We start from the raw sequence: 25705 nt of genomic DNA on the forward strand, positions 1-25705 counted from the left end.
GGGCTAGGCTTGTAAAGGCTCCAGGGCCATTAGCCTAGTATACACCTATGAACCTATGAATATGGGTATTAGCTAGAAGAAGTAGACTTTGTTTGTTTGTTTGTTTGTTAATTGCTTGTTAACAAGATAAATGGGTTGGATGAAGGAGCCATTTTCACCCTAACCCAGGCCACAAAAGCAGCCGAATACATAATTTATATATGGATATTTTAGAATAGCCAGTTGGCCAACACACTTTTTGAGAAGCAGGTTGAAACTGATAGCCCAAACAGCACATGGAGGGCATTCAACCTCCATGACACCCTTACCAGAAGTCTGAACTTTACCGCAGATTGTGGCGCTGTGAGGCAGAGATCTTAACACTGACCCAACATGCTGCTTCTGTTCTCACTACACCAGTGGTCAGAGGGGAAACATTATATGAATTTCAGTGAGGGGGGATTGCCAGGGGACAGTACTAAAAGAAAGGATACGAGGAAAGGACAGAGTACCAGCTGTAGATGGGGGTACCATTTTTGTTTTAGCTGCAAGGAATTTATTGTTTGCAGAAAGAGTGGTGGACCCATATAATAATCTGCCAGAATGAATTGCAGGAGGCAAGTTTTTGGGCACATTTTGGAGGGCTAGCAACAGGTGAGGACAGAAGTGAATGAGAAGAGTGCGGCAGTAGCCGAATTTAGCTGCATCATGATGGGCAGTTTGGATGTAAATAAATAAATGTTAACAATCATCTCTCTTGCAACAGAGTAGCAAGTCAATCTAGGTGACTGTCATTCCATTTTGTGAGCTGTGCCAACAGACCCCTTCATCAAATACAGCAAAAAGGCAAAACAATGTGTGCAGATGGTATTATGAGTCAGTAAGATGTGAATTTTTTTACAGAAAGTTTATAATAATCAGGTATTTTTTGTCTGTCTCCATCATGATTACTCTAGCTCTCGTCTCCTACATGCCTTCTCCTTGCAGTCATTCTGCCTGTTCCTTTGGAGAATAGAAACATCTGTAAGCAGTGCCCTTAAAGGTAATACTGCAGTAGCCTGGCTTCCACAGAGATCAGGTGTCCAGATGTTTTCATTAATCCCTTTAGTTATGTCTGAATGTCGACCAGAAGTTGGTGCTGCTTTTACCAACTACTTTAGACTGTCCAGGAGAAAGCTAAATGACATAGCAGCTGTATTTTGGATTTTAATTTGAGCATTTTCATTTTAATGTCATTTTTGTGTTACATTTAAATTTAAAATACTGAAAACCTTGCACTTCTACAGCAATACTTGATTTTAGGTTTGACACTGTATGTCTGTATTTTGTTTGTAACCCTAACATAACTATTACCTGTAACACTGAATATTGTTTTACAGGAGAGTAGCTTGATGTAGGAACTAATCACTAGTGAGTGTGCTAATATGAATGTTTTTGTTTTATTGCAGAAAGAAGATAGTGTGCCCTTTTCCTGTCTTCTTTCCCCAGAGAAGAGAGATGCTTCAGTGTTGTGATATCTACTGAAGAGCAACTGGTAAGTAATAAAAACTGTTGGCAATAGTGAGTTCCGAGTTTTGTACCTCATTCATATGATGTGTGTAGGACATGTTCGAGTGAATGGGAATGTTGCTGCACATACTAAGATGTAGAAATTATAGGAAGTGTTAGAAAATAATGTGTTTAGATAAAGCAGAATATGGGAGAATCACTACAAGAAAACACACCAGATCATGTTGTGCTAGGATGCAGGGTGTCTTGTTTTTTTTTTCCAATTAGGAAAAAGATGCTTCAGTTGCTTTCATCCCTCAAGCTATTCTCTGCAACACACACCATATAGTATCTGTATCAACTTCCCTTCGTTGAAGGTTGAACGTCGAGCTGGCACCTCGGCATTCATGTAAATCTACTGCCAATCATTAGCGGACTGGAGTTCCTCTGTGGCGACCCCTAACCAGGAAAAGCCGAAAGACAACAACATCAACTTCCCCATTAACACTGTAGCAGTTTGTCTGTAGTTAAATTAGTCCATTGCTCAGAATGGAATTATGGTGTTTCTAAGATAATTTGAAACAGAGTGGGACAGCTTTTGAAGTATACAGTGATATAAATCTGTATTCTGCATATATTATATTCTGAGAGAGGTGGACTCTATAAGTAAAAAAAAAAAACACACCGAAATTGTGAGTATTAATAAAATAAACATGTTAGGCATGTAAGTAAAGGCAGATGCCATGCTATCTGCAAATTTGCATCTTGGCCTTTTGGCTAAGATAATGAGTAAAATAAATATTTTAAAACTGTTTGTGTCCAGCTTTATTTGCTGCACTACTAAAAGGGGTATCACTATTTAAAAAAAACAATTATCCCTGTTCATAACCAGAGTAAAGAAAGAAATGTATAGAGCTGTGTATTTTATACATGTCTATCACATGTACGTGTGTGTGTGTGTGTGTGTGTGTGTGTGTGAGACGGACTGTAATGTGTGGTTGTGAGTTTGCCTTGTGTATATGTTTGTGCAATCTCGGAGTTAGAATAATAAAGTAGGGGGTGTGGGGTGCACATTATCTTTAGTGTAGGGTGGTTTGTTTGGTTATGGGGGAGGGTGTGTGTATGTTTGTGTGTGTGCTGTATGTATGTATTAGTTTCACGATTTTGAATTTTGCGCTTTCAGCGTTTCGGTAATGTGGGGTTTCGGGCTTTTCATCTCGGTAATTTGGGCGTCGGGATTCTGTGCATTCGGGATTTCATAGGGGACCCTATATATATATATATATATATATATATATATATATATATATATATATATATATGTATGTATGTATATAGATTATATGATTACATCATGAATGATTGACATACTAAATGATCAACATAAAAAAAAATCAATAAAAAATATATCAACCATTCATAATATTGACAGTACTACACAATGACTCACAGAACATCAAAAAAGGAATCAAATTCCTTTTCCAATGTTCTACACAAAACCCTACCATATATTCAGCTCAAGTTTGACTGAATAGTGGTAGTGTTATGGAAAGGTGTTTTTAAGGAAAGCTGCAGGTTAGGGTTAGAGTCTGGATTAGAGTTAGCATACATTACCAAGGTGGGTGGGGAGCTTTGTGCAACCTACCTTAAAAAAAGCTCTTTCTATAACACTACCACTATACAAGACAGCTTGGCCAGTCACAACACACACACACGCACACGCACATGCACACAGACACACACACACACACACACACACACACACACACACACACACACACACACACACACACACACACACACATTAAATCTTTCCCCTTACCTAAACATAACCTTAACCTAAACTACTCAGTCACACATACATTAAATATATCCCCTTTTCTTACCCTAACCATGAAACACTTGCACTTAAAATAAATCTACCCCTTACTTGACCCCCTCCGACTTACACATGCACACACACTTCTTCTTGAACTGTTTTAAACTGTTTAAAGTTGTTTTTGCACCTGCACTTTTAAAGTTTGTCCTGTTTGTTGCTTTTACTTGTTGAGGCTACACACTCAAGTGTGCTAGCCTGTGTTACATATTTATTGCAATTTCCTGCTGTTTGTTGCAAAAAAAAAAAAAAGTTATCCTTGTTTCCCATCTTTCCTGACCTAGAGTAGTCCAAATTCAGGCTTTGCTGTATTCTGGACATTTGGAAAGTTCCTGTGTTGCCATTTCCTTTCTTGGATAGAGGGAGGCTTCTTTGTTCACCAGTGGCAGTGGGGAGCTTGGAGCAGCCTATCTGTCCCTGGAGGAGTGTTCCCAACACAGGAATCTGGTAGTCTGTTGGCTGTTTTGGGCCAATTTCTAGCTCTTTCAAGTCCGCCTGTATAAAACCCGCTGTAGCATGGCTTTACGTGATTTTGTGCATAGCGCGGCATCGAGCAGCGCCGCTTATTTGGGTTTGAGCCTTGAAACTGATCTAGTTCTCATAATAAACACCCTATTCCTACGCTAAAGCCTAGCACTTGCTCACTAAAGCAATTATATAAGTCAGCACTAAAAAATTAAAAGCACTACACCCTCACAAACACCCCTTGAGTAACTTGTTCCCCATTGGCCCTTTTTTTCAATTATAAAGGAATTCCCAATACTATTCTAGCATGTCCAAAGGTCAGTTGTCAATCTCCTCTCCGGTCCAGCTGGTGAACCTGGGAATCTTAAGGCAATGTTAAAACTGCCTAATGTACACAGACAACCCTCTCCTCCTCCCAACAAATTCCAACACATGTGAGAGATGCAACCATATAGCCAAACTGGAGGCTAAGCTCTCTCAACTCAGTACTGGCGTAACCAGTCAGGAGGAGAAGGAAACCACACTCACTACAATTTCAGTCTCACATAGACCTACCACGACAGCAAACCAAACACATAAACACACAAAAACATACTTGGAGGCTCTAAATAAAAATCTGCATAAGCAGCAGAGACCTCCAAAGCAGACACCCAAGCAACCGCTACCCCAAAACAAAACACGTGCAACACATAGCTCACAAAGCCAGTCTGCTGAACAGTCACAGCCCTTAAGGCTAAACAACACACCTGATACACTTGTAATAGGTGACTCTATTATCAGGCACACTGACGTCCCGCTCACCAGGCTGAACAAGGAGAAGGTCACGGTGAGCTGCCTATCGGGCGCTAGGATCCGCCACATAACACAAGCACTCAGGTCACTCCAAGGCAAGTACAAATATGCCTGAGTCATTGTCCATGCTGATGTGAATGACCTGAGACGTACCTCCCTGGACTACATGAAAAGAGACATAGAGGAGCTCTCTGAGCATGTAGCCCAGGCCGGTATGACCCTGACCTTGAGTAGCATCTTACCCTCACCAAGAATGATGCTACAGTATGAAGACAAGATTATCAATTTCAACAATTGGCTTAAGTATTGGTGTCATTCAAAGGGTATCCAATGCCTGTCAGCCTGGGATGACATGCTCGACAAGCCACGATGCTTCGCTAGGAACGGCTTGCACCTGTCACCCCTGGGCTTTCCGATATTGGCAAAGGCTCTTGCTACCCCCATAGTGCCTTTTTTAGGCAAGGCTCAAAAGACAAACCCACCTCCATAGGTATCACAAGGGATAAGAAACTAAGAGTAATGCTACTCAACGCCAGAAGTCTAAACCTCAAGAAACCTCAAGAAACGCACTCGAAACTCTCCTTAGAATGGAGAACATCGATATCTGTGCAGTAACAGAAACCTGGTTCAAGGCTCTCGAGAGCACCCCAGCACTACCAGGTTATACCTCATACCATGCTTTTCGGCCCCAAAACTTGGACCGAACCACAAAAGGAGGTTGGTGGCACAGCACGAAGCATCAGAGACTATCCATGTGCAACTAACAGTGGGTAAAACTGCCTTCCAGTTTATAGCCTGCTACAGAACACCCTCCCAAACCCAGGAACCCCACTCGGCCTTCCTGAGAACACTGGAAAATATGAAGGTCTCTACAAACACCATTATATTGGGTGACTTCAACTACCCAACCATAGACTGGGAGCATTACTCTAGCTCCAACACCCTAGCCCAAAGGTTCCTAGAATTTATAAACTCAAATGCTATGGAACAACTTGTTACCACTCCCACAAGAGGGGAAAACATACTGGACCTGATCATCACCAACATGGGGACTCTGTGCTCCAGACCAGAAGTGTATCCCTAACTGGTAAGATCAGACCATAAACTAATCTCACTGGATATTCACATCCCGACCCCACCCCATGCCCAGAAAACCACAGTGAAAAACTTCTCTAAAGCAAATTTCACACTCCTCAAAACCGAGGTGGAATCCTTCAAAGCCCCCGGGCCTGTGGATAATACGGCCCAGACCACAAAATCCTTTATAAACACATTCTATGAACACCTTCAGGAATGCATGGATCATGCAATCCCAAATAAAACCAAGATCCAATCCTCCAAAGGCAGACGTCCTGTCTGGTGGGCCCCAGCCATAAACAAACTATACAATAGAAGGAGGAAGCTACTACATGACAGAGCAAAATCCCAAAAAGGGAAGGCATCTCTGATCAGTATTAGCAAAAACTACGGAACTCATAAAATCGCTCTAAGGCCAGCTTCGAGAGAAAAATTGCACAGGACACTAAGGATAATCACAAGGCTTTCTTTAGTTATGTTAGGAACCTGGGGGGAATTCCCAGATATGCTCAGAATTAGTCCAAAATGACAAAAAATACACCGAACCCAGACATTGCCAACATCCTAGCTGACAGGTTCAGTGCAAACTTCTCCCCCCCTCCCCACCAAAAGGGCTAATATCTATCCCAGCAGAGTGCTGCCCCCCTGACATCTCAGATGCTCAGGTAAGAGCTGCCCTCTCCAAAGCAAGAAACACAGCATCAATGGGACCAGACGGTGTCCTGGGCTGCGTCCTACATGAACTCCAAGAAGAGCTAAACCCAAACCTAAAACTACTGTTCAATCTCAGCCTTACTACAGGATATGTACCCAAAGAGTGGCATACAGCAACAGTGGTCCCTCAACGGATCCTGGAAACTATCGTCCCATAAGTCTCACTAGCTTGGTCTGCAAAGCTATGGAAAGGATCATCATGGACCTTATAAATAAAGATATTGGGGACCTACAGACACTGGATCCTACCCAGTTCGGCTTTGTTAAAGGCAGATCCTGCCTCTTAAACCTGGTCGATTTCTTTGAAACAGTCACCAAGGCCATTGACAAGGGGAAGGTGGTCCACACAGCCTACCTGGACCTCGCAAAAGCCTTCGCTACAATACCCCACTCGGGCATTATAGATAAGCTCACCAGCTTAAATATAAAACCCTACGTCACTAGATGGGTTGCAAACTGGCTCAAGGACAGAACCCACATGGTTAGAATAGCTGGAGCCATGTCAGACTCCAAACCAGTTACAAGTGGCATTCCACAAGGCTCAGTCTTGGGACCTCTCTTGTTCGGTATATATTTCTTGAAGGTACAGGCCAACATGGAAGGACTGTGGCTGACCAAGTTCGCAGATGACTGCAAACTGGGCGCCATAATAGACTCTCCAGCCGACACAAGCATCCTCCAAAAGGGCCTCATAGAAACAGACAACTGGTGCCAAAGCCATGGCCTCAAGCTAAACGCCAAAAAGTGTATAGTCATCCACTTTGGCAAAAACAAAGTGCCCACAAATTACCCCATAGGTGGTAATCCATTATGTACAGAAGAAGTAATTAGGGACCTGGGGACCCAAGTTGATAGCAATCTCTCATTTGACAACCACGTGGCCAAAGTGGTTAGAAAAACATTTTATATAGCCCACCTAATCATGAAGGGATTCACATCTAGATCAGGGGAGGTCATCGTGCCTCTTTACTCATCCCTCATCAGGCCCATAATTGAGTACAATGCCCCTTTTGGGATGTACCTTACAAGACACCTGCAGCAACTGGAAAGACCCCAAACGTACCTCACCAAGAGGATCAAGGGGCTCAAACAGATGTCGTATGCTGTCCGGTTAAAGAAACTCCAGCTCTACTCAGTGGCATACCGCCTGCTCAGAGGCGATCTGTGCCTGACGTATAAAGCCATGTCCAACCCAGAATTAATGGACATGCTGCACCTCAGAAAATCCAAATCCCATTGAGCTACGCGCTCGAGGGACTTAAACCTCAGCACTGAAATAAATAGGACATGCTGGAGGGACAGATTCATAACCCAGAGGCTCCCTTTACTCTGGAATAAAATCCCAGTCCAGGTTAGGCAGAGTCCCTCATTGACTCTCTTCAAGAGGAATCTTGATGAGTGGATGGGAGATTGTAGGTTTACCCCGGGTATCACTTCTGTGTCACTGTTGGACAGAGGCACAGTATACTAACCTCAAAAAAGGGCATAGCAAAATTAATTTAAAATGGGTGGCGAAAGCCATACACACTCTGGCTAGGCTTATAAATGCCCTAGGGCAGATAGCCTAATATGAACCTATGAACCTATAAGCTCTAAATTTTCCCTCTTGCTAGACCCTAACAACCACCCCTATATCACAAACCTTTGCAAGTACACTAACTCTGGAATTCATTAATGTTCCTAGCATGAGACATATAGCTTCTGCTAGAAAGGCCCTTTTGGTGAAATTTGCCTATTTGCAATTCAGAAACATGCTAGCTATGATGAGGTAAGACCTCATTATTGGCTAATTTGCATGTCTGCTGAATCAAAGTTACTACAGTGATGTGCAGATCTTGGCTGATCTGCTCATCACAGTAGTAACTTGTAGCTCCTTTAGGCATTGGATTCCTCCCTGCAGTCACTCAGCGCGCGCGCACACACACACACACACACACACACACACACACACACACTCACAAAAGTCTCTGTACCTATCCATACCCTCCCGTGGTTCTCCCATCTCTGTAATACTTTATTGACATAGTGACGTGTGTAATAGGCCCTGGTTGTCTAGTGTATCTCCCTTACCCCGTTCACCATCACTGTTTCAGTGCCGTTACTGCACTTAAAGGGTTGTGCCTGGTAGTTTAGTGGTTATCATCTTTATGAAGTCTGTGCCATCATGGGACTTCACCTTATCTCTGGTTTCCAGTGGTTACCCCTCACCCCACAATTCCTGATTTGATGTAATGCCCATGCCATCCCTTTAATAATTTTGGCACAATCACAGCACTTTGGACTGTGCCTGGTGGTCCTGCCCCCATTCCCATTATACTGTTCTGTACCTTAGGGCACTTTATGGAGTAATTCCTTTTGTCTAGTGTACCCTTCCCAAAGTCCGATCCCCATCTTAATGTTGATGTAGGTATGCCACTTTGCACATTAATCCTTGCAATCTAGTGGATCTCCCCACCCACCCAATCCCTGTCTTGATTTAATGTTGGTACTTTCATGAAACATGAAGCATTCTCTGGTGTTCAGTGTTTCCCTTCAGTCCCCGTTGTAACACTGGTGATGTTATAGAATTGTAGATTGTATATCTCACCATCCCCAGATCCCTGTAGTAATGCTCTTGCTGGTAAGGCACTTTAAACATTAATCCCTGGTGTCCAGCAGTTTGCCTCATCCTGTCTCCGTTTTGATGATGGTGCTGTTGTGGCACTCTTAAAGTAAGCCGTGGTGTCTAGTGGTGCTCCTCACTATGTTTGTGTCTGGCAGTTGAACATGGCCTTTTGGCCATGTTCACAAATGTGATGTGATGAGGATGGCCATGTGTAGAGGCGTCCCTGGAGGCGGTTCCAGTGAGGGAGCACATGGATAGTTAGTACATGCCTCTCCCCCATGGAATACCTCAGTAACATTCAGTATGGCCACAGGGCCACCCCTTTGAGGGTGGAAATGTTCATATTGGAGGACTTTGCAGAACCATGTAAGGGTAGTTGCTGAATAGCAAAAAGATACCATGTTTTCTAAACAGCTGTGTACATACTGCAATACCTTTATAAATCCAGCTTTAAAGCTATTCCCTTACCTAATCCCTATTCTAACCCTAACACTTACGCACACACTCACAAACTCCTAGCCTTACCAAAACGCCACTTACCTTTGTTGACCAACCTGACAGTTGCTCAATCAAACAATTGCGCAAACTACAGGTTGCACAGACATCATTATAATTTACTTTGCTGACCAAGTAATATCAGATCATGAGAACTGCAACCATGCACACGTGGGCATACACCATACATGCACACACACACACACACACACACACACACACACACACACACACACACACACACACACACACACACACACATGCTGCACACACACACACACACATGCTGCACACACATTCACATATATTTGAATGTATATACATGTGTGTATACATTCAGATATATAATTGTATATACATGTGTGTATGCCTGTGCATATAACCCCTGTGTGGAGCTTTTTCATTAGTAAATATTAGACTCCAGGGGAAAATGTACAACTTTCTGAATAAAAATCATTACCAACTCTTTACATATAATGCATTAAGCATATATGAAAGAGGTGAAGAAAAACATATAAAATATAACTAAACTGTACCTTAAAAATCAGCTAAAATTGCAGAACCTTAAGCTTGCTATATAAAGTGAAAGGCCCCTGAAAGATTGTAGTCCTCCAGATTAAGAAGCAGCTATATATGTGTAGCATAGTGCCCTCTAACGAATGAGAAATGCCATATTTATTTATTTAGTTGTTAAAGAAGTTAAGTGAACTGATCTATGACCATTTTGAGATATAATGTTTTACAAGTGACTAATAACGGTGTGTAATAAGGAATACATTTCAGTTACAGAGTTCATGCAATAGTTATAGATTTTATAAGGCACAAAATGTGTTGCCCAGCACAAGAGTTATGCTCCCTCCCACAAAAAAAAACAAAACAAAAAAAAACAAAGACACAACTCTGCCTGTGACTGAAGTCAAATTCTTACATGGTAAAGCAAAATAAAGTATATTTGGAAAATGATGTGCGGTCTCCATTAACACTGTTGCCCTGTAATTCATTGACAGTAGAACCTTGCAGTACAGTACCCAGTTGAGGTCAGACAAGTTTATGCAAAAAGTATGAGTTATGTGCAAAGGGAGATACTGTCCATAGGACCATAATCGTGTTCACAGTAGCACCAAGACTAAGGGCTGGTGGCAGTGAAAAAGGTGAATTACTTTTAGCAACAGAAATGTAGGATAGCACCAACCTATTTCTTCACTACATTATCTTGCTACTTCTGTTTGAAAATCTCCATTCACATGGGCAATTGAGCATACAGTGAGTATTTTAGAAGGGGTGGTGTAGCACCCCATCCCCATACACACATATCCCTCTCTCCATGTATAGGACCTTTGAAGTCACATCAGTTCAAAGACCAAGGAATAAGTGCATTTTCATTGTCTCTGAGATGGTGCTACCTCAGAGGTAGTGTACTTAGAGGCTGTGGATATGGAATCAGAATCCTGCATTGGATGACATGGAAAGGCTAGTTGCCCAACATAATGCATATGAAATTTTCCAGGTGCAACTAACACTAGGTAAGAATGCAATCCAAATTGTAGCTTGCTACAGATCCCCCACCATTTCCCAAGATTCTCACTACACCTTTCTAAACATACTGGAAAATATTAAGATACAAGCAAACATCCTAATACTGGGTGATTTCAACTACCCTGCCATTAACTGGGAAAACTACTCGGGTAGCAACTCCTTTTCCCAACGGTTCTTGGAATTAATAAATTCCAACACCCTGGATCAACTAATCCATTGTCCCACCATGGGCTCCAATATCCTAGACCTGGTCATTACCAACATGGAATAGATGCTCTACACCAGTGGTCACCCCCTCACTGGTCAGGTCTTACCATAAGCAAATCACCCTTGAAATCCACATCCCACCCCCATCCCACAGTAAGGAAACCTCCTTAAAAAACTTCTCCAAAGCCAGCTTCATGATACTGAAGTCAGAAGTGACAAACGTCATGACACCTATGTAAACAGGATCTGAAAGTTCGACTGCAGAATCCTACACTAAGGCACTGTACGAGCACGTCCACTCGTGCATGAATCGTGCCATCACAAATAGAACCAAGATGCTCTTCTCCAACAAAAGGAAGCCAATCTGGTGGTCCCCTGCTATAAACAAACTGTACAAGAGAAGGAAGAAACTGTTGCAGAAAAGAGGAAAATCCCAGGATGCAAAAAACTCCCTCAACAGCCTCAGTAAGAAGCTGAGATCCCTCATAAAATCCTCAAAAGCTAGTTACGAAAATAAAATAGCCAAAAATTCCAAAGACAACCACAAGGCATTCTATAGTTATGTCAAGAATCTAAATGGCAATGCTCAGATCTGCTCTGAGCTACAACAGAATGGCATTAAATATACTGATTCCAAGGATATTGCCTATATCCTGGCAGATCGATTTAGTGCCAACTTCACCCCTCTCTCACCCCCTAAAGGGCCCATCTCAATACCAAAAGATTGCCAAATTCCAGTAATCATGGCCACACAGGTAGAAACCACAGTCTCCAAAGCTAAGAATACAGTATCCATGGGACCAGATGACATCCCAGGCTGTGTACTACATGAACTACAAAACAAACTGGCACCTCACCTAAGTGTCATGTTTAATCATAGCCTCACCTCAGGCTTCGTGCCAACTGAGTGGCGCACAGCTACAGTTATCCCACTCCACAAGGGGGGATCCGCCTTGGATCCCGGGAACTACCTTCCCATCAGTCTGACAAGCCTGATCTGCAAGGTCATAAAGCGCATTATAATGGAACTTATAAACAAAGACATTGGCAACCTTCAAACACTGGACCACACCCAGTTTGGCTTTGTGAAGGGCCGATCTTGTCTCTTGAATCTGATTGACTTCTTTGAATCAGTCTCCAGAGCTGTGGACGAGGGTAAGGCAGTCAACACAGCCTATCTGGACCTCGCCAAGGCCTTCGACACCATCCCCCACTCTGGAATCATAGATAAACTTACTAAGCTGGGCATAAATCCCTACATCACTCGATGGGTTGCCAACTGGATTATTGACAGAACCCAGACTGTAAAAGTAGCCGACTCCAAATGCAGCTCCAGACAAGTGACAAGTGGAGTACCTCAGGGTTCAGTCCTGGGACCACTCTTGTTTGGCATCTACTTCTTTGAAGTACAGGCCAACACTAAGGAACTCTGGCTAACAAAGTTCGCAGATGACTGCAAACTGGGAGCCATTATTGAATCCCCAAATGATGTGGATATTCTACAAAAGGGCTTTACAGAAACAGATGCCTGGTGCCAGAGCCATGGGCTCAAGCTTAATGCCAAGAAATGTATAGTTATCCCCTTTGGAAAAAAAACATGTACCCATGAATTACCACCTAGGTGACAGTACACTAAACAGTGAAAGTGTGATGAGACACATAGGGACACAGGTGGACAGTGGTCTCACTTTCGATAACCACATCGCCACAACAGTCAGGAAATCATTCTGTGTGGCACACCTCATCACTAAGGGCTTTTCATCCAAAAAAAAGGAGGTCATTGTCCCACTGTACTCATCCCTCATTAGACCCATTATAGAGTATAATGCCCTGTTTGGTATGTACCTCACAAGACATCTGCAACAGCTGGAAAGGCCACATAAATACCTCACTAAAAAAATCACAGGCCTAAAGCAGATGCCATATACTGACTGTCTAAAAAAACTCCAGCTATACTCTGTGGCATATCGTCTACTCAGAGGCGATCTCTGCTTAACATACCAGGCCGTGTCAAACCCTGAGCTGTTGGACATGCTCCACTTAAAGAAATCCCAATCCCTCAGAGCCACACGTTCCAGGGATCTAAACCTTGTCATCACAATGAACAAAACATGCTGGAGGGATAGGTTCCTGACCCAGAGACTCCCCATACTCTGGAATAGACTGCCCATACATGTCAAGCAGAGCGCCTCCTTGGCCCTCTTCAAAAGGAACCTTGATGATTGGATGGGCGATAGGAAATTCACCCCGGGGATCATGTCAGTCGCCCTGCTAGACAGGGGTCCAGAGAGAAAATATTGTGGGAATAAATATCCAGGGAATTGTTATGGCTGGGCTTGTATAGGTCCTAGGGCCGATAGCCTAGTACCAACCTATGAACCTATATACAGCTCACCTAAAAGTATAAACTAAGAAAAGTCCTACATTAATTTGTGACCACCATAACAACAGTATGTCAAAACAGACAATGAAGAAAGGGGTGGAGGAGTAGGAAAACCATTTAAAGGACAGTTGGACTGTGGTTATTAATTTTCATTATATATGCAAGAAAGTTGATGTTCTTCGTGTTTCACTGTTGCAGTCATTACATTTGGGTAATCTGCAAGAAAGTTGTTCTTTAGTGTTTGGGTAGTCTGGAATAGGACTTCTTTCCAAGAAGTCTGTCGAGAATGGTGGCAGCTTTGTTTTGCAAGCAAAGAGGGTAGGCTATATGGCGAAGGATGTCAGATTTCTAGGTGAATGGCAAGTTTCCAACTTCAGAAGATATATGTAAATGAGCTGAGAAGAAATGTTACATTTTCTTGAAATGACATCTAACTCAGTTTCCTAAAAGACATATTCTCAAATTTACCTGAACAGATACACAGGTCACTTTCTAATTGGAAGATTAACATGCTTGTTGCAGTAGCAACACATGCTTCTGGTCTTAGGTTTTCTGACAATTCACTGGGTGATTTTAAACCTATTTGAGATTTTGTAATCTTTTTGGCATGAAGATTAAATGATCAGCTAGTGTCAAGCAATATGCACGTGTATTTCATCTGGTTCAAATGAATTATGCTGTCTCTTCCAAGGTCCTTAATGCTGAGATCAGTAATCTGAAAAGAAGAGGTCTATCTTTGGCAGAGAAAACTGTTCTGGCTTGCGAAGCATCCTCCACTGCACGTCATGCATCATAATCTCTCACTTTCATGTTCTTTATTGTCATGCTAGCAGCTGTGGGAACAGACCCAGGCTACTTGATATGAGGGAAATGTTCCTTATTTTGGAAGAAGGCATTGGACCTTTCCTCCAATTTTACAGTTTGAGTGAATGATTGAAATGTTGTTTGCACCTGTTGGTTGCTCTGTTTTCCTTGGATTCTTTTCGTAGCTTTCTTAACTTTTTGCTATCTCTGGCATACTTGAGGCCTGTGATTCTTCTCCAGCCTCGGTGGTAAAGCCTTTGTTTAGAAAAAGTGTCCCTGCAGTAGGGCAGTCATTTCCTCTGTCAGCAATACCTTGTGCGTCTTTTATTTTGGTGAATAGCATAATATTTTCTTTTTTAACCATTTATTGATCAGGTAAGCCCACTGGACATAATTTTTCCTCTTCAGGGGCAACCCAGGAACACTGCCTAATTAACTGACTTTCTCAGTGTCAAAGAGCAGGTAAATTAAAGTGGAAGGAAGCAAATCTTGTACCCTGGGAGCAAAAAGCAGCTCATTAACAGCTCAGAGTTTTAGTTCTGTATTCTAACTTCCACTAGACTAGTGTGTGCTTGGTGTAATGGTGGCAAAGAAATGCAATGGTGGAGTACATTACAAAATATTCTAATGGAATATGCCCATTCAGGCCAACCAGAGGCCTTGACTAACCAGGTCTTGGTAAAACCATGGATACCAGTTCATCCCGTCTGTTTCTTGTAGCTTGATTAGGTGATCAAAAGACTCAAAGCCATCATTCCAAGAAAGGAGCACCACAGAAACTTTTCAAAAGTGGACTTCATCCATGGAATATGGTAATTACATAAAGGAGACTCAGACAATAATGAAATACACGGGATTCCTACAGTTGTTACTGTCAGCTCCTAGGTCTACCGCTTTCACCTTTACCATAAAATCAAATGATGGCACATTAATCTCCCCTGACCCATCTACAAAACTATTAGGTGTCATCATAGACAATAATCTAAAGTTTGACCTACATGTTAACCAAACTATCAAAACCATCAATAAAAAACTAGGGTCACTTTACAGAATAAAAGCCTTCCTAACCCCTCCAGCTAAAATTGCCATAGCTCGCTCTCACCTTCTTTCAACCCTTCTGTATGCATCCCCTCTACTCTTGAATTTAAACAAGACTGTCCTTAACAAACTCTCAATTTGCTACAACCACACTGCCAGGTTTGCCACTGGGCTGCCTTTTAGGACACATCATTGCATCAATCTAAATCAGCTTGGGTGGCTTGAACTACCCAGCCTAATCCAGTATAACCAACTGATTATGGCCTATATAATCCTCTATAATCCGGACAATACTCCAGCACTTAAAAATATTATCACCCCCTATAACAATCCTAGACCGCTTCGATCCTCTAACAAACTACTAATTCAGACTAGCAAAATTAATAACACAGCCGGTGATTCTCTCTTTGCAAACTCTGTAAGTAGATCCTGGAACTCTCTTCCAGCTGCTATTACCTTACTTTCATCCTTAGGTCAATTTAAAATTCGACTCAAACAACATTTGTCACTTAACTGGCTATGTCAATGTATCAAGCCTGGCTAACTCTCTCTAGAATGTGTAAAAATCTGTTAACCAGTTTACTGTGTAATTTAATTTAATCCTGACTTGTGCTCTGGATTAACTGTAACCTGTGGAACTTGTTTAACTTGCTTACTTATGTAATCTCTGTAAATAGTCTGTTTGTAATATGTAATGCTGCTGCTTTCTCCCCGGGCCGCCACTGAAAATGGACATGCATCCAGTTGGACTATCCCGGTCAACAAATGTAAAATAAAATGAAATAAAAAATAAACTCCACCACTCCTTAGGGGTCTACCTCTTAGGTTGTTGCAACTCCTTATAGACTAAGTACTCCTCAGATTCATTGCCTGCCATCATTTTCACCAATGGATAATAAAATACTAGCAAAAGCAATTATGAAAGCACAGTTGAGGTGATCATCATCATCATCATCTCACAACCTTTCACTTCAGAGGTTCCTGTAGAATTTTGTTGGATTTGACACTGACCTGGCTTTTTCTCTGGTACTGCAGTCCCCCTTCCCTATAGCTCTTTTTCCAGTTATGTTTCTCCATAAAACTTTCACAACTTTACATGTATACAGGACCTATTTACTGGTGCAGATACTTAAATCCTTAATAACACTGTACCTTTTTCAGATGGTTCCTTCAATACCCCACATCCCTCACTTGATATTCAGCAACAATGTTTCTTTTTTAATATTTTTATTGACATTTTGTATACAGGAACAAATACATTAATATAATAAAACAAATACCTATTTACTTAATTGTCTACATCACATCTTGCTATATAAAGTAATGTCTTTCGTCTTTTCCTGGTTAGGGGTCACCACAGCGGAATGCTGGTCCACTTATAATTGGCAGTAGATTTGTACGGTGCCATGGTTCCAGCCCGTTGCCCAACCATCAACGAAGGCACACCCATTCACGCACGCACCTACCTGCATGTCTTTAAACGTTACTCAAATGCTAGGACGACATGCAGACTCCACACAGAATGTTCCAGCTGAGAATCAAACCAGAGAACCTCTTGCTGTGAGGCGACTATGCTAACCGCAGCACCACCGCAGCCTACATCACATCTTGCTATATACATTACTAAAATTCATTAAACAGCCAAACTGTATAATCTGAAAATAGAACATATATTAATATTTCTCTAAGCAAAAAACAAAATACAGGTGGTGTAGGTAAATGGTCCTTATCCACAAACTGTCAGCAGTATCCAAAAAAAAAGAAGGTACGAGACCACAGACAAATCGATCATAAAATTTATTGCACAAAAGATAAAAACCAGGTTATCGCTTTCACAGCCTCAAAGCTGCTTCATCAGACAATACATTCATTCAACTGCCTCTATTTTAAACTAATTATAGCCAATGCACAAGCATCTCCAGTTAAGCACATAGTTATATTTAAAGTAGTAGCACTGTTACTAACACATTTTAAAAATACTCAATATAAAATACTTTTAAAAGTAAAAGTAAAGAAAGCGCTAACCTGGTTTTTATCTTTTGTGCAATAAATTTTATGATCGATTTGGCTGTGGTCTGGTATCTTCTTTTTTTTTTTTTTTATATGAATATTTCTCTGTTGAGTTCAGTTTTATCCCGTAATTATATTCTCTGGCTGTTTTGTTTATCATCTTAGTAGTAGACATGTCTTTATGATATGCAACAGTATCAGTGTTTATAAATTCTATAAATGAAGATGTAACCTCATTTTTTCCAATTGTTTGTAGTTATTTTTCTGACTATTGTTAATAGGCTCCAGAGAAGTGGGCATTGAAATTAGAGAAAACATCCATTAAAAAATATCTAAAATTTAGTTAATATAAATATATCAGACCACAATACTCACAAGAAATATTGAAGTAGTTCAAAAAGGTTGTAGAACTTTGTATTTATATAACAAATACTGCCAATCTGCTTTGATTAAGGATTTGCATCTCCAACAACAAATACCATGATTTTTTATATAATTTCAATTATTTCTGTAGGATAAACAGTCTTTGCAGAAATTTCTAAGAGAACAGTCTCCAAAATAAAGATGATTTTTTCAGGATATTAAAATCATTTAAATATTTTATATATTGTAGTTAAAGCTGAACATCTAATTTGGAGATCATAATCCCACTAGTTATATTTGATACATGTACAGTTCTGAATCATATTTATTCAACATATATAAAATAATCTTCCTATTTCCATAGAAAATCAGGAATAGGTGATTTTTTTTAATTATGTCTGACACAGAGAATAAAACTGTCTACTGATATGTACTCTAAGTCAATTTCCCACAATGAAACAGGTTTTCCTATTAAATAATCTTTGCTAAACACTTTGGTCTCTCTTAATATTTGATTCCAAAAATATTAAATTCCTGTTCTATAAAAATAGCAGTTTTGAAAGTTCAGACTAGCTACATGTTCTGGTATGAATCCTCTGGGGAACAGTGGAAAAAACTATGATTTTTTTTCTGCATGTATTTGTATGTAAACTTTCTAAATGTTTTAATATGTTGCTTATGTAAGCAGAATCTTTTGGATTATTGGTATTTTATGCTTATATAAGTAGAACTGTTTGGTTTGTTCGTATTTTTAAATAAATATTTCTTTAACAGCCAGTTCGTATTATTATTCAAGATTTGTATATGCTGTATAGTGGTGTTTTTCATTATTTAAGCAAATGGTTTCATTCATTTTTCCAACTGACTGAGTAATCAGAATTTAACTATAAAGCTTCTCTTATAACTGAAGCTATAGCATAAGTTTCTAGGTCAGGAAATCCTATTCTACCATCTTTTCATTCTCTGGCACCATGTCCCATAGCTATTCTAGGTTTCTTACGGTGGCATAATAACTTTAAAAAAAATGTCTTAAAATTATTTAATGTGATCTATAGAAGGAACTAAAGACATATGCAAAATATATAGTATTTGAGGTAAAATAAATGTTACTAAAATAAACCTGTCTTCCATCTAAAACAATAGCATATGCCATATATTTATTATTGTTTCCAAGTTGTCTAAAGTTTTTGTATAGCTTATAGTTATTTCTTTACAATTGCTTATAAAAGTACTCCCTAAATATTTCATTTCTTTACTATATGAAAACTAATAGCAAATTTAAACAATAAAGTAATTTAACTATTTGTTAATTAATATGGTGTTCATTTTATTCTCATTAAACTTTAGACTTGATATCAGGTTCAAATATTTTAGTGAATTATTTTATATTTATTAGAGCAGAATCAGTGTTGCCTATTGTTAGTCAGTATACTTTCAGCAGGTAACTGAATTTTATAACTATGTAGACCATTTATTTTAAATCCCACAATGTCATTGTTATGTTTTATGAAATTGGCTTGAGGCTCAATAGTCAAAGCAAATAAAGGATACAAGTGACAACTTTGTTTATTGACCTTGCTTATCTTTACTTACAGAGAAGGAAAAGATCCATATTTAACATTGGAATGAATTTTGATAAAGGTAACTAATAAGAGATATAAAATTACTTGGAAATCGTCATATTTCTAATACGTAAGTTAAATAAGACCAGTTTACTTTGTCAATAACTTTACCCAGATGCAGGATAATTGTTGATAGTAGCTCTTCTTTATCATTATTAGTATAGTCAGTTGAAGTAATTATTCTTTTGATGATGTCCATTGTTTGATGATTTAATATAAAACCAGTTTAGTCTTCATCTAATTTGCTGGTAATATATTTTTAGTCTATTGACAAGGACTGAAATAAAAATTTGTAATCTACACTCAGTAATGATAAAGGTCAAAAAGAATGGCATAAAGATGAATCTTTATAGCGTCTTAATAAAGGAAAAATTATTTTATATTTCCATGATGAATGTATGCTACTTGTAGTTTTAATTTCTATGAATACTTTCTGTAAAACAGATCAAACATTGGTAATAGTTATTTTATTCAGGAATGTTGCCATTATTACTTCTATCTTTATTTTCATTCAGCATTTTAATTTGGTCCATTATTTCTATTAAAGATTATTTTTCTATTTTTCTTATTTGTATTAAACTTTTTTTGTATATTCTATTTTAAAAAGTATCAACTAATTTTGTACACTAGTACTCTGTGCATTAATTTCCCCATAGAGTTTTGTAAACAGTCTAGAATTTCTCCACTTTTGTATATTTCCTATTAGTACCAGAGGGAGGTATACTGTTGACGTGATTAGTTCTTGCTATTCTTTTGGATCTTAGAACTAACTTATGTAATCCTTTTTGAGAAAGACAATAGGAATGTAATTTGACTTTTTCTAATTTAATGAAAACCTTATGTTGTAAGGTCTTGTGAAACTCTGCATTCAGTTTTTTCATTCCTAATAATTGGCCCTTTCTGTTTTTTGCATTTTTAACATTATTTGTATATCATTTCTTGCAGTCTCAATTCAGTTTTATTGCATTACTTTCTTTTATTGTAATACTGAGAAATTTTGCCATTTAAATTTGCATTTAACATCACCATTATTATTGCAGTCTAAAAAACTGCTGTATTTCTGTTAGAAGTCACTATTTTAAAATATTTTAACTTTGTTATATAAGCTGGCAGTCTATTAAAAGAAAACAATTTTCTTATATTTATGATTATTATACAAATAATCATATTGTAATCCAATAAAATATATGTTATCAGCTCTACATTTTCTATTTTATAAGCCAGATTATTTGAAATGTATGATCTGTCTGTTCTTGACTACATATCAGATCTATGGGTCTATATTAGAACACCGAAGTTTCAAAACTTTGAGTGTTCTAATATCAACCTGTTTTCAGCGAATGCTGAACATATCGAAGAAACAGAAAACCAATTTTTTTACTAGGGAAAGAATTTGGTTGTCTGGTTTTGTTGCTTTTTCAGCGCTTTGGTGGAAAGTTACTGGTCGGGTTCAGGTAAGTGTGCAACTGTGTGGACGTGAGGGTTAGGGCAGGGTAGGCAAGTTAGGGTGAGGGCGCGGGTGAGGTGACTGTGCGTTAGTGATGGACCTTAGGGTTATGGTTTGGGTTAAGGTAAGTGGATAGTTAGTGGTGTATGTATAGTTTAGTGTAGGGTTAGGTATAAGAGTTTAGGTGTATGTGTGTAGATTGCTGTTTGTTTGGTGTGCTTGTGTTGTGTGTATGTGTTTTGGAACAGCAAGTTTTTTCCCTAGGAAAAAATTCGCTGTCCTGTATGTTCAATGTTTTAAATTTTCGAATAATACGATTCGATATTAGAACACTCGAAGTTTTGAAACTTCAGTATTCTAATATAGACCCTAATCTGTTAGTGTAAAATAGCAAATCTGAGTCAGAAAAGTTATTAAGATCCATAAGATTAAGTGATTGGTAAAGTATATTAAAGCCTTGGCAGATGATGAATTTGTAGGTTTGTTAGTTGTACTAGTATATTTTTCCCTAATTGTATAGCTAAAGTCTCTTACCATTATTATACTTCCCTTGATAATAAAAGTTAAAACTCTCTGTCAATAGACCTAGGCATTATAGAATTTCACTATGTGACTGAAATTCCCCTTCACTTTTCTTTAAACTTAGAACTGCTAGAACTATATATTCTTTTAATTTTAATTTGTTACTGTCATCTTAAAATAAATGTATTTCTTATAAAATGTCACTTGTGTTTTATACATTTTGAATACTTAAACTGCCTTTCTTATTGCAATTGCTATGGCCATTTGCATTTAAAGAAGCATGTTTTAAAGAAGACAACTTATATCAGTCACATAAATATTTGTATTACTGCTGTTCTACAACCTCCATAATAACCAAGATCACAAAAATGATGGATGTATGTAAACAAAAGGAAAACATTGGCCTCAAAGCTCTTTTATTACACACACACACACACACACACACACATGCATACACACGTGTGCAGATAAAAAGAGTTAAGTAAACTAGAAGTAAGCCAATTCCCTTCCATGGAACTTAAGCTTTCAAGTTTGACTAGAAATCCCATTTAAACTACCCTTCTGATTTTCTTTTTAGTCTCTTACACCCACTTACACTAGTTGCTATTATTTTGAATCTTTAGACCTCACTCTCTGTTCCTCTCTCTCTTTCTATGTGTATGTGTATATATATATATATATATATATATATATATATATATATATGTATATATATATATATATATATATATATATATATATATATATATATATAATATATATCTATATATATATATATATATAAAAGATCAAGTAAATGTTGTATGTAGATTGTTAATAATTATATTATTTAAAAAGATATGTAAATTAAAGTGGTGAAAAAATTGTTTTAATTTCATCTCCTTTACTATATAATAGTTAGTATCCATTTAAGCATATGTTTAATTTTTAGGTTCATTGGAACCATAGGCAGTTACCAGGTATGTGGTCAAGGAGACTGCCCCAGTTTTCCAAAAGTTCCAGATTAATGTCTGGTTAAGTAACGTGCTTGGAGTTACTTAGTAGGCGAATGAAAGCTATGGGATTCATATTGTATACCACAAGAAAGCCGCGGTGGTGCAGCAGCGGTATCTTTGTTGCCTCAAGGCAAGATGTTTTCCCATTCAATTCTAGGCTGGAATGCCTTCTGTGTGGAGTCTGCATGTCCTCCCCACAGTTGAGTGGCATTTAAAAGACATGCGTAGAATGGGCGGGCCTTCGTTGAAGGTTGGGTGTTGAGCTGGCACCTCGACACCCGTAGAAAAATCTAATGCCAATCATTAGCAGACCGGACTTCCACTGTGGCGACCCCTAACCGGGAAAAGCCGAAAGAAGAACAACAACAACCACAAGAGGCAGCGTGTCAACAGCTCGTAGTTTCAGTAATCTGCCAGACTTCAAACTCTCCCCAGCATTAACATTATTAGTTAACTCAAGACTGCTCAAGTTTCATAAATAAAGTCATATGCCATTTTTCTCTGACCTCTGGAGCTGTTGTCAGTAATTATTTAAATGAGGTTAGTGTACTTATCAATATAATGATCTTTTAATGAGTCACTTTTCCTCTTCAACCCTTCTTAACTTCACTATGTATAACAAAAAGTTTATATACTTTCACTGCTTTATCATATATTCATTCTAAATACAAGTTACAATGTAAAGCACTATCTGCATGTGCTTAACATAATTTGAAACCAAGTGTCCAAACATAAAGCCATTATTGTAATGTTCATATTGCCTTAGTCCCTTACAAGCTGCCTAAAAGATATTATTTCAGTCCTAATATGTGTAAACCTCTGAGCTGTTACTGAGCTGTTGCTAATTATGCCCATGTACAGTGTGTGATTTATTTTATATTAATTTGCTTACTCTCTGAGTTTGCCCAAGTCACTTAACCAGACTGTGCTCCCGGATCACTCCTGAAAAGAGGTAATTTGTCCAGTCAGCTTTCTGATCGACACATGAATAATCTCACTAGGTCTTTTCATATTTACATAACTGTATAATCTTTATTTCTGTATAAGCATTCACTATATTTCCCTTTTAACTATCCCTTCATATTCTACAATAGTCACTGCAATGCAGGAGAAATTTCAGTCATATTGCATTAATAACCCTGTTTAAATGCATTTACACTCCTTAACTATTATGTACTAACAATAATGTACAACTGAAAAAATGATTTACTTCAAAACATGCTATTAAAATATATAACCTAAACAAATAACCTAGCGCTAGGATTGCTGCCTTTGGAGCAGGCAAAAAACTAAGAATAGGTTTTGGTTAGCCTAAGTGTCTGTTAATGATCATATTTCCTCCCTGCAAGGTTTTAAAGGAAGGTTAAAACAAACAAAAGACTAGTCTGGAAACTCTATTAAAATGCAGACAGGGCTTTCCTGTCTGTCAAGAAAAAATGACGTAATAAATGTACATTATACAGTACTTGTAAAATCTTGTTAAAACATTAACAACATAGAATTTAATATTGTGAAAGAGGAAGAGAAAAACAAAGTGAATAATGATTGTGTGTAAAGTAACTGCTGCATGTGAGTCAGCATTTCAAAGCAAACATTAGTTGCACATGGATTTAATAACCTATAACTTAAAACAACATTTAGATAATTTTTTAGCCATTATTGTTCAGAGTACTCTGTAATTTATATGAGACTGTCAATGTGCACATGTTGCTTCATCAGAAAAAATATGCTCAGTACTTTGTACCTCACATAATATGATGTGCCTGTTTGAATATTAGCTTTCAACCTTCCATCTGCAAAATGAGGAACACTCGCCTTCACAATATGGAAGAAATGGGCAAAATTTGGAACACATACTCATGGCTTACTAACAACTTCAACCAGGAGTGTCATAGGATGATTAAAATATGCTGCTTGTACTTATAAAAAAGATCTTTCAATGAATTAATATGATTAATTTATATTTACTAGGAATATCAGTTTAAAAAACCTAACAGTGAATGTGTGACAGACCCTTTCAATGTGGAACTTTGAGGAACATGAACTTTTTAAGACTTCATATGAGGTACATTTCTTGTTATTAGGTATACTTGAGAGGTATATGCATAACTGTCGGTCACTTTTTCAATGAGTGTTGTATCTCCATAAGTAAAATACGTCTTTATAAACATATTGCATGCTATTTGATGAACTCCACTTAAAGAAAAGAATGTTTAAAACTGGTAAACTTGTTTTTGTTCTCAGCTTGATTGCCCACCAAACAGGAAGTTCAACTCCAGGAAGGCCTTCTATTTTGTGAAGTCAGAGAGTGTTCCACAACATTTTTTTTTCAGTCTAAACATTTGTTTGTTAAGTAAGTGATAGGTCTTGAGCTTAATCTATGAAAAAGTTTTATATTAACAGAAAGCTGCCAAAACTGTGAAGATGAATATCAATGACCCAGTATGCATATCTAATGCACCGCTCACTTAAAGCAATGATATGATGATTACTGAACTGCATTTTTGAAAGAAAAATGTAAATTGCAGTGAAACAGTATATTTCTATATGAATATACTAAAATGCTAAGTAGATATGTTTAACACAATTAATTGAAATACACTTGTGAACTAAACTATGTTATGCTAATGTTGTTGTTGTCTTTCGGCTTTTCCCGGTTAGGGGTCGCCACAGCGGAACTCTGGTCTGCTAATGATTGGCAGTAGATTTTGACGAACGCCAAGGTGCCAGCTTGACATTCAACCTTCAATGAAGGCACGCCCATTTACACATGTCTTTTGAACACCCACCCAACCGCAGGGAGAACATGCAGACTCCACACAGAAGGCACTCCCCGCACTCCAGCCGAGAATCGAACGGGAGAACCCCTTGCTGTGAGGCAACAACGCTACCGCTGCACCACCGTGGACTGACTCAAACAATGTTATGCTAATAAAAGTTTTAAAAAAGGAAGAAAACTTGCCTAGGAAAGAGCTTTCCAAACAATAATGGTCATATAGCTCCCTTGTCCTAAGAGAATATAAAATATAACAGTTTGAAAAGCTATAATATAATTAAGCTGAGCAATTAAAGAAATAATATTTATTCTGCTGACCTTCATGTTAAATCCTCACAGAAAATAGCTAATAATGTGACACTGATGTCCAGAAAGATATAGTCCTGAGTGAAGTTTCTACATCATTATCACTAGATAAACAAAGAGTATAGTTTATTTAGGTTAACACATTAGGCCATGAGTATTAATTTGAGTCTTTTTTTTTTTTTTTGTTACCACAGTCTTCCATCCC

At 38.5% G+C, this 25705-nt stretch overlaps 1 protein-coding gene across 1 annotated transcript in view; it reads left to right on the plus strand.

The window, feature by feature from the left end:
• Positions 1-1436: 1436 nt before the first annotated feature.
• Positions 1437-25705, plus strand: part of LOC122806915 (inositol hexakisphosphate and diphosphoinositol-pentakisphosphate kinase 2-like) — a 1544141-nt gene continuing 1519872 nt past the window's right edge. The window contains exon 1 of the mRNA XM_044077730.1: positions 1437-1513. The gene's annotated coding sequence lies outside the window, so the exon portion shown is untranslated. The remainder of the gene's footprint in view (positions 1514-25705) is intronic.

The sequence above is a fragment of the Protopterus annectens genome, chromosome 7.part0 (genome assembly GCF_019279795.1).
Source record: "Protopterus annectens isolate FY-2018-M chromosome 7.part0, PAN1.0, whole genome shotgun sequence".
Classification (NCBI taxonomy): Eukaryota; Metazoa; Chordata; order Ceratodontiformes; family Protopteridae; genus Protopterus; species Protopterus annectens.